Here is a 7,963-nt window from a genome sequence, read left to right on the forward strand (position 1 = left end):
TATTGGTGTGAAAGCCAGAAGGAAAGAGACCACAGGGAAGACCAAGGCACAGGTGGGTGGACAACTTTAGTATGGATCTTAGAGATAGGATGGGATAGTATGGATTGGATAAATCTGGCTCTGTATAGAGACCAGTGGAGGGCTCTAGTGAACACAGTGATGAACCTCCGGGTTCCATAAAATGTTGGGAAATTCCTGAGTAGCTGCAGAATTGGCGGCTTCTCAAGAAGGGCTCAGCTCCATGAGTAAGTAGTATCTTTCCGCAAAACTCAACTTAAAATTTCAAGTTCATAAATTTGCTTCTCAGCCGATACATTTAATTTCCTTTTCTGACATATGCAATAGTTTCCATTAGAAGATAAGGTTGCAATAATGTTTCAATGAAAATATTTGAGAATTTTTACGAAAGAGACGCACAGGGTGAAACACAAACATAACACTTAAGATCTAAAAGTTTGCGACGGTGGTAAATTGATACAAATATTATGTTTTTTGGGCATTATCCATCATCCTGTCTTTTTCTAAAAACACGGTCTTGTTTATTTTTCAAAACACATAAAGTTTCGGAGACTGCATTCTGTCTCCGTCTTTAGCCAAAACCTCCTCCGTACCACTTCTGTCAACTGATCAAAACTGAGTAGATATTACCTGAAAACCTTTTAAATAAAATTAGGATGATGTATAATGTGCAGAAACATAATATTTGTATCGAACATGACAAGATTTTTAGAATAGAGCTCTGCATGGTTATTAATGGTTTCTTGCCTTGCTTAACTTTCGACCATGAAGCTGGAGGCAGTATGCACCTCCGAAATTTCTGTACTATTCTACCAGTCTCTACACGGTGTAATATTCCAGAAGATAGTAACTCTTCATAATCATTGCCATGAGGACATAAAGTCAAATATTTTTTTTTTGTTTGTTATTATTCATTCCAGATTTGTTTTTCGATTTCTTTACAAATATCGAGCAGAGAATTCGAAAAGGAAAACTAATTTGACATTTTTATAAATATCATACGATTCAATGGACATATTTTACATTTTGTATGCTGTAGAGGCCGCGCCACAGCTCAAGCGGTTAGTCGCTGGCTTCCCACCGCGGCGGCCCGGGTTCGATCCCGGGTCTCGTCAAGTGGGATTTGTGGTGGACAAAGTGACTCTGGGGCGGGTTTTCTCCGAGTACATCGGTGTCCTCTGCCAATCTTCATTCCGCCAAATTCTCCATCATCACAATCACCCGCGTCGAGAGTCACTCATAAACGTAACATCGTTTGACTATGCGTCAGAACGGCTTTAGAGCATTTAAATGTTCGGTTCTGTTACATGTTTAATCAATGTGATATTTACGTTTTCTCAAAAAATTAATATCATAAGAATGATTAAAATTTGCAATATTAAGTGCTGTAATACACTTTTAATTAATTTGCACACTTCGATCTTGTACTTTATTGCGGTCTGTGTGACACGACTTCGTGCAAGGAACCTTTCATCCAGACACGGTTACAAGTGGCGTTCTGAGTAAGCACAACAGACCACTGTAGGTCGCAGTGCAAGGGCCGAGAAGGCCCACCCCTCATACATTGATACATTCAACATTCTGAATATTATATGTTCTCAAAATAGCGTATTGTCTCAATCTATGCCTAGCCAACCTGGTTCAACTTCATTCATTCCTTCGATCGTATTTTCAGTGTAATTATCCTTTAAGCATATTTTCAATGTAATTATTTATTTATATTCATAGTCAACAGCCCAAAAGACAATTATAAAACAAGCACGATCAAAATAAAAAAACACAGAACAATGACAAAAAAAAAGGCAATTAGTGCTTTATTAACAATTTTGAAAGGAATACTTATTATTTAAGGGATATTAGGAATGCTTCCAATAGTTACCTTCTAAGCTAGCTATAGGAACATTAATATTTAAGGACCTCTAAGTAAATATTTCTTTAACATTCAATACAAAGCTGTAATGAATCTTCAGCTCACGTTTTCGATGTGACAAATTTAATTTAAACGTAATGTTAAGAAAACGAATCCACTATAATTCAGTTTTTTGTCTTATATACCCTTATTAAAAGAATATTGGTTCACGGCTTTCTTTTCATCAAGCTTTTGATGAATCCTGCCTCTGGACGTAGGAAAGAACGTAAGCTTTAATCTGTGTTAGCTGTTTTTCTTGAATGCACGGGCCAACAGGTTTCTTCTTTACTAAAATGCAAATATACTTTATTCCTCGACAATCAATTTTAGAATTATTTCAGCGTCTTCTGAAGTTTAGTCTTAGCTTTGCAATTGGAATGCATCGGCTAACGCCTTACTCGTTAATGCTACAGCTGCACAAGGTTTCATCTTACTCTAAAACCTGGTCGAAACAGTGTTAATGCGAATCCTGTTCAGAAAATTTGGAAAGATTCAGCCAGATGTCTGGCAATATACAGGATGATTCTAATTTACTGTCGGGGTTTCCGTAGCCTATAAACGGAAACCCGGACAATAATTTAGAATCATCCTGTATATTTCCAAATCGATACCATGTGTATTCATGCCGTATAAAACATATGTACATTTACTGTAACGGGATAACCATTCAAGAATTTATATAAAAAACAATACTAATAAAATAGGGCGCGCCACAGCTCAAGCAGTTAGTCGCTGGCGTTCCACCGCGGCGGCCCGGGTTCGATCCCGGTTCTGGTTAAGTGGGATTCGTGGTGGACAAAGTGGCGCTGGGGTAGGTCTTCTCAGAGTACTTCGGAGACGACAGTATAAGACAGACTGGAAGACAAAAGTCAGGAGACGACAGCAGAAGACAGACTGGAAGACAGAAGCCAAGAAACGACAGTAGAAGACAGACTGGAAGATAGAAGCCAGGAGACGACAGTAGAAGACAGAAGTCAGGAGACGACAGTAGAAGACAGACTACAAGACAGAAGCCAGGAGACGACAGTAGAAGACAAAACCCAAGAGAAGACAGACTAGAAGTCAGAAGCCAGGAGACGACAGTAGAAGACAGAAGCCAGGAGCCGACATTAGAAGACAGAAGCCAGGAGACGACAGTAGAAGACAGACTAGAAGTCAGAAGCCAGGAGACGACAGTAGAAGACAGAGTGGAAGATAGAAGCCAGGAGACGACAGTAGAAGACAGACTGGAAGACAGAAGTCAGGAGACGACAGTAGAAGACAAACTACAAGACAGAAGCCAGGAGACGACAGTAGAAGACAGACTGGAAGACAGAAGTCAGGAGACGACAGTAGAAGACAGACTGGAAGACAGAAGTCAGGAGACGACAGTAGAAGACAAATTACAAGACAGAAGCCAGGAGACGACAGTAGAAGACAAAACCCAAGAGAAGACAGACTAGAAGTCAGAAGCCAGGAGACGACAGTAGAAGACAGAAGCCAGGAGCCGACATTAGAAGACAGAAGCCAGGAGACGACAGTAGAAGACAGACTAGAAGACAGAAGTCAGGAGACGACAGTAGAAGACAGACTGGAAGACAGAAGTCAGGAGACGACAGTAGAAGAAAGACTAAAAGACAGAAGCCAAGAGAAGACAGACTAGAAGAGATGACAGTCGTCGTATAAGACAGTTGCAGTCCAGCCACTTGGAGCGAGTCTCTGGCAGTCATTCATTGTGAGCTGCTGAAACTAATGATTGTAAAGGTGTCAATAAATCAAATAATCCAATCCAGAACCCGTTATTATTAGTCACGGAGTCATAAACATGTAACGATATAATGAATCAGAACTTTCAGTTTGCGTTCATGGCTGCTGAAACTGATTTCCTATTTTCCGAAAAAGAAGAAGAAAGGTTTCGCATTGTGTGCGCGCGTTTTCTTTTTGCAGCAGGATATTCATCATGGCGTTCACCTGCTGTCTTGACGCTTGGAAACTTTAATTGATTAATAGTGGCAGGTTTAATATTGGTTTTCAGTTTTCAGAAAGGAGAGACGTAAAATTACACGGAATGTTCCCATCAAGTTACCTCGTGAAACTGTAGATCTAAAACACACTTCCGTAAACGATCAAAGCGGATACTAAGGCGTTGGGGGAGGAGACGGAAGGTTTCGGACGAAAAGGAAGTAAAAATAATGGTTTATGTGAGGATGGACGGTAAGCTATGCTGGAAGTAAAAACAACTTTTATTTCTGTGTGTGATTCTCAGACCACATTCACCTCCGGTATCTGTGGCGTCCATCGTAACTCAGGTCTTCACAGCAGCCTGGTTTTCTGCCTTCACACGACGTCATATCACTCCATGTCGACTGCAGTCTGCTTCTCGCTAAAGGGCATATATGTATATTCCTGTGTAAATCTTGCTTAAATACCGCAAATTCTTGTTATAACGCAGTTCAGAACAATTTATCTTCCAGAAAAAGCGCCGGGATAGCTCGGTCGGTATAGCGACTGGCTAGGGACTGGACAACCAAAGGGTCGGAATTCGAGTCCCGGCGTGACCAAGAATTTTCACTTCTCCATGTCATCTAGACCGGCTCTGGGGTCCGCCCAACCTATCCAATGGGTATCGAGGGCTCTTTCTCAGGGGGGTAAAGCGGCAGGGGAGCGAGGCTGACCACTAAACTCCAGCTAGTGTCGAGGTCAAGAAAATGTGCATCTATACATCCACTCCGCCACACGCCTTCATGGCGTAGTGCTTAACTGGTTAAGCACAGGGACGATACCTTTTACCTTATTGTATCTGAAAGCCTGAATATCGAATAATTTAACGAAAAAGCTCACAGACCTCTGGGTTCTAGTTACATGTAATTTAGAGAGATACAGGTGTTTCGGAGGAATATATCGCCTCCATCTTCAGGGTCTAAGAGTAAGGGAAAAATTGGCTGTAAATGAACTCTGAATGTTTGGCGTTCTCCGGACTACATGGCGCCAAACCCAGGAAAACGCACGTTTCATAATCACTGCCGTGAGAACCTCTGATCCAATACAGAACAGTTCCTTGTTGCGTCCAACAAAACACAAAGTTTCGCCGAAACAGCGCCTGAAGTTTCAATCGCCCCGAAACATGAGATCCGGGGAGCGGAAGTTATAATTCCTTCTGAATGCAAATTCACAGAGCACAAAGCACGTATGAGGAGATACTGATTACTTGCCGGGATTGTCTTACTGTACGGTGCGGCAAAAGGTAACAACGTAAAGCTATCCCTGTAACACGCCGTGAAGGCCTATAGGGTTGTGAGACGTAGAGGCTCCCACATTTTCTCTAGACGATCGGATCAAATATGGCGGTGAGGCTGTCAGTCTTACGCGCCGGCCACTCTTTACCCCAAGGGAGATTCCTGGTACTCATTTCTGTTAGAGGCTGAATCGACCTCAGGTCCATAATATGCAGCTTAAATTACTATGCCCATAGTACAGAATTGTCATAAATTAAAATACTAATTCCACTTCTCAAATTGCTACCCGTATAAATTATTTATCATGTAACTATATTTATAATTCACTACCGTGCTTACCATTCTCACTCATTTCCTTTTTGTTATTTTTTATTTAACTCCTGTTGCAGCCTCTGGAACACAAGAAACACCGTTTCTATTCTGTTTCTTAATGTTAAACACAATCGGTAGGACTCCTCGGACGGGGGATCTGCCCGTCGCAAGGGCACTACCCACACAGGAAAACATAAAGAGACATTCATGGCTCGAGTGGGATTCGAAGCCACGATCGCAGTGTTAGAGCGGAAGTGCCTTAGATTACGCGGCCACTATGACTGCCATTGCTCTCTATACCTGATCACATGTACATTCCTGTCACCTAGCACTGCTCTTTATTCTTGCGTCCTTACATTCCCCGAATTCGTACTTCTGCATCCATATTTCTACACTTTTTATATAAAATTTCGACCCTCCATTTCGTCACTCCTCAATATGCGACTCCAATTTTCCTCCTTGCTGCATATGGGGCAAGTACCATGACCCCTCTTCCTCCTACGCCCCTTTACGCAGTAAACTCCTGCTTTCCACCCAGCTATTCGCCTCCTGGCTTCTCTTGTACACACTTCCGTCTCTCAGTTGCACCTTAACCTGTTATACAACGTTAGTGAACTTCTCTCTCGCCGCAATTTCAATATCGCCACGTGTAGGGGTTTGCGTGTGACTTATAGACGGGTGTTGAATTGGACTGACACCTTATACATTCATACAACTTGGAACTACAGGTAGTAGTACAACGCTGTCACTGGTCTACATGCATTGCAGTTCACCGCTTCAGTCTTCATTAGTCGTATCCTGGCAACGGATTCATAAGTCTCATTGTCACTTATACTCACATATGAAGTCTTCTTTGCACCGCCTAATTCTCTTTCCTGCCACTGTTCTGCAATTGCAAACTCCCCAGCTCATATCCCGGCAGGCTGGCTTCTCGAAAGACAACGGGCTCTTCTCAACTGAACTGTTCCTTATAACCATTTAGCACGGATCATGCAAAAAACACTGCCTCTCTATTTTTGGGAAGACGTGCTTACAGCTGGATCTGTTTCCATCCCCCAGGTGAGGCGGTGGGAGACACTGTGGGAACCCTTAGAAACAGCTAATCCCAATCACTGGATCTAGTCAGACGAAACATAAGTCCAAAACCTATTAGTTGCGATTGTGATCAGCGTCAGAGGCCGCGACACAGCTCAAGCGGTTAGTCGCTGGCTTCCCACCGCGGCGGCCAGGGTTCGATCCCTGGTCTTATCAAGTGGGATTTGTGGTGGACAAAGTGGAGGTTTGAGAGATGATTCACCGAAACACGAAACGCGTTCTTACGGAGACAGCACCTTAGTCAAATTACAGTTGGAGCAACAAGGAGTATGATGGACTCAGCGGTAACTTTCTCGCACTCCCAGATATAGCCACTTGCTACAGAGCACCCATTTTCCTGGCCTTTTTCGGTATCCTGAGTCGTCTTGGAAACGACACTGGAGAGGAACGTCATGGTCAATTAGTTTACTGGCTAAGCTGTGAAGAAGGGCAGGACGTTAACACGAAACAACCAGAATGCAAAGAAAAATACTGAAAGAAACAAACAATTCTTTATGATGAAACACCGCTCTGAACGAAAGGAAACGTGTAGCGGTAATTCGTATTTGAGAGGTTCTTAGTTCGAATCTTCACCAGGAAAACGGCTATACTGACTAAGGTTTCTAGTTTTCTTTCAGTCCCTCCGGGTGTAAATTCCGGGATATCACCTTCATTTGGACATTGCTGATTTATTAAAAACCTTCCCCAATTCATCATTCGCCTATCAACCTGCCACTGGACGCCATACAGTGTAGCTACCAGCAGCATCGCACAATAAACCACAGAAAATGATCGACTCACTTGTCAGGTTCAGCTGTCATCAGTAAATGATGCCAAATTTCGTTCTGTGTATACAGAGTGTAAATGAAAGGTGCGCACAAAGTTTGGATACGAGTTCCACATACCAACACAAGTTTTCCATATCAACATGTGTCCGGAAATATTTAATTTGTGAGTTACAGTTGAAGAAATATTGTCGTGACCTATTCAACTGTTGCTATCAACTCTGTAGCATCTGTCTGCTCCTATGTATTGTGGGTTAACTTTCAAACGGGTTCCTAACGTTGCCAGTTAACGGATGTACCACTGACAGAGCACGAATACGTTACATGCATGATGCTACTCCGTGCTGTGTGAGATGTTCCCAATAACATCCGTCATGCCCGATGGATAGGTAGAGGAAGACACACTGCATGGCCCCCACGCTCTCCTGACTTTAAACCTCTAGACATTTACATATGGGGACACTAGAAACCCCTTGTGTATGCAGCTCCTGTTGCAACGAAGAGGCAATTCAAGAGTGCAGTGTGGATGCCTGTCAGACTATCAGCAACTACAACGGCATCTTTACACGGATGCAGCGGTCCGTGATTAGACGTGTCGAGGAGTGCACTGAGTCTCATGGAGGACATTTTGAGCACTTGTTATATAAATG

The sequence above is a fragment of the Cryptotermes secundus genome, unplaced genomic scaffold, assembly GCF_002891405.2.
Source record: "Cryptotermes secundus unplaced genomic scaffold, Csec_1.0 scaffold1009, whole genome shotgun sequence".
NCBI lineage: Eukaryota > Metazoa > Arthropoda > Insecta > Blattodea > Kalotermitidae > Cryptotermes > Cryptotermes secundus.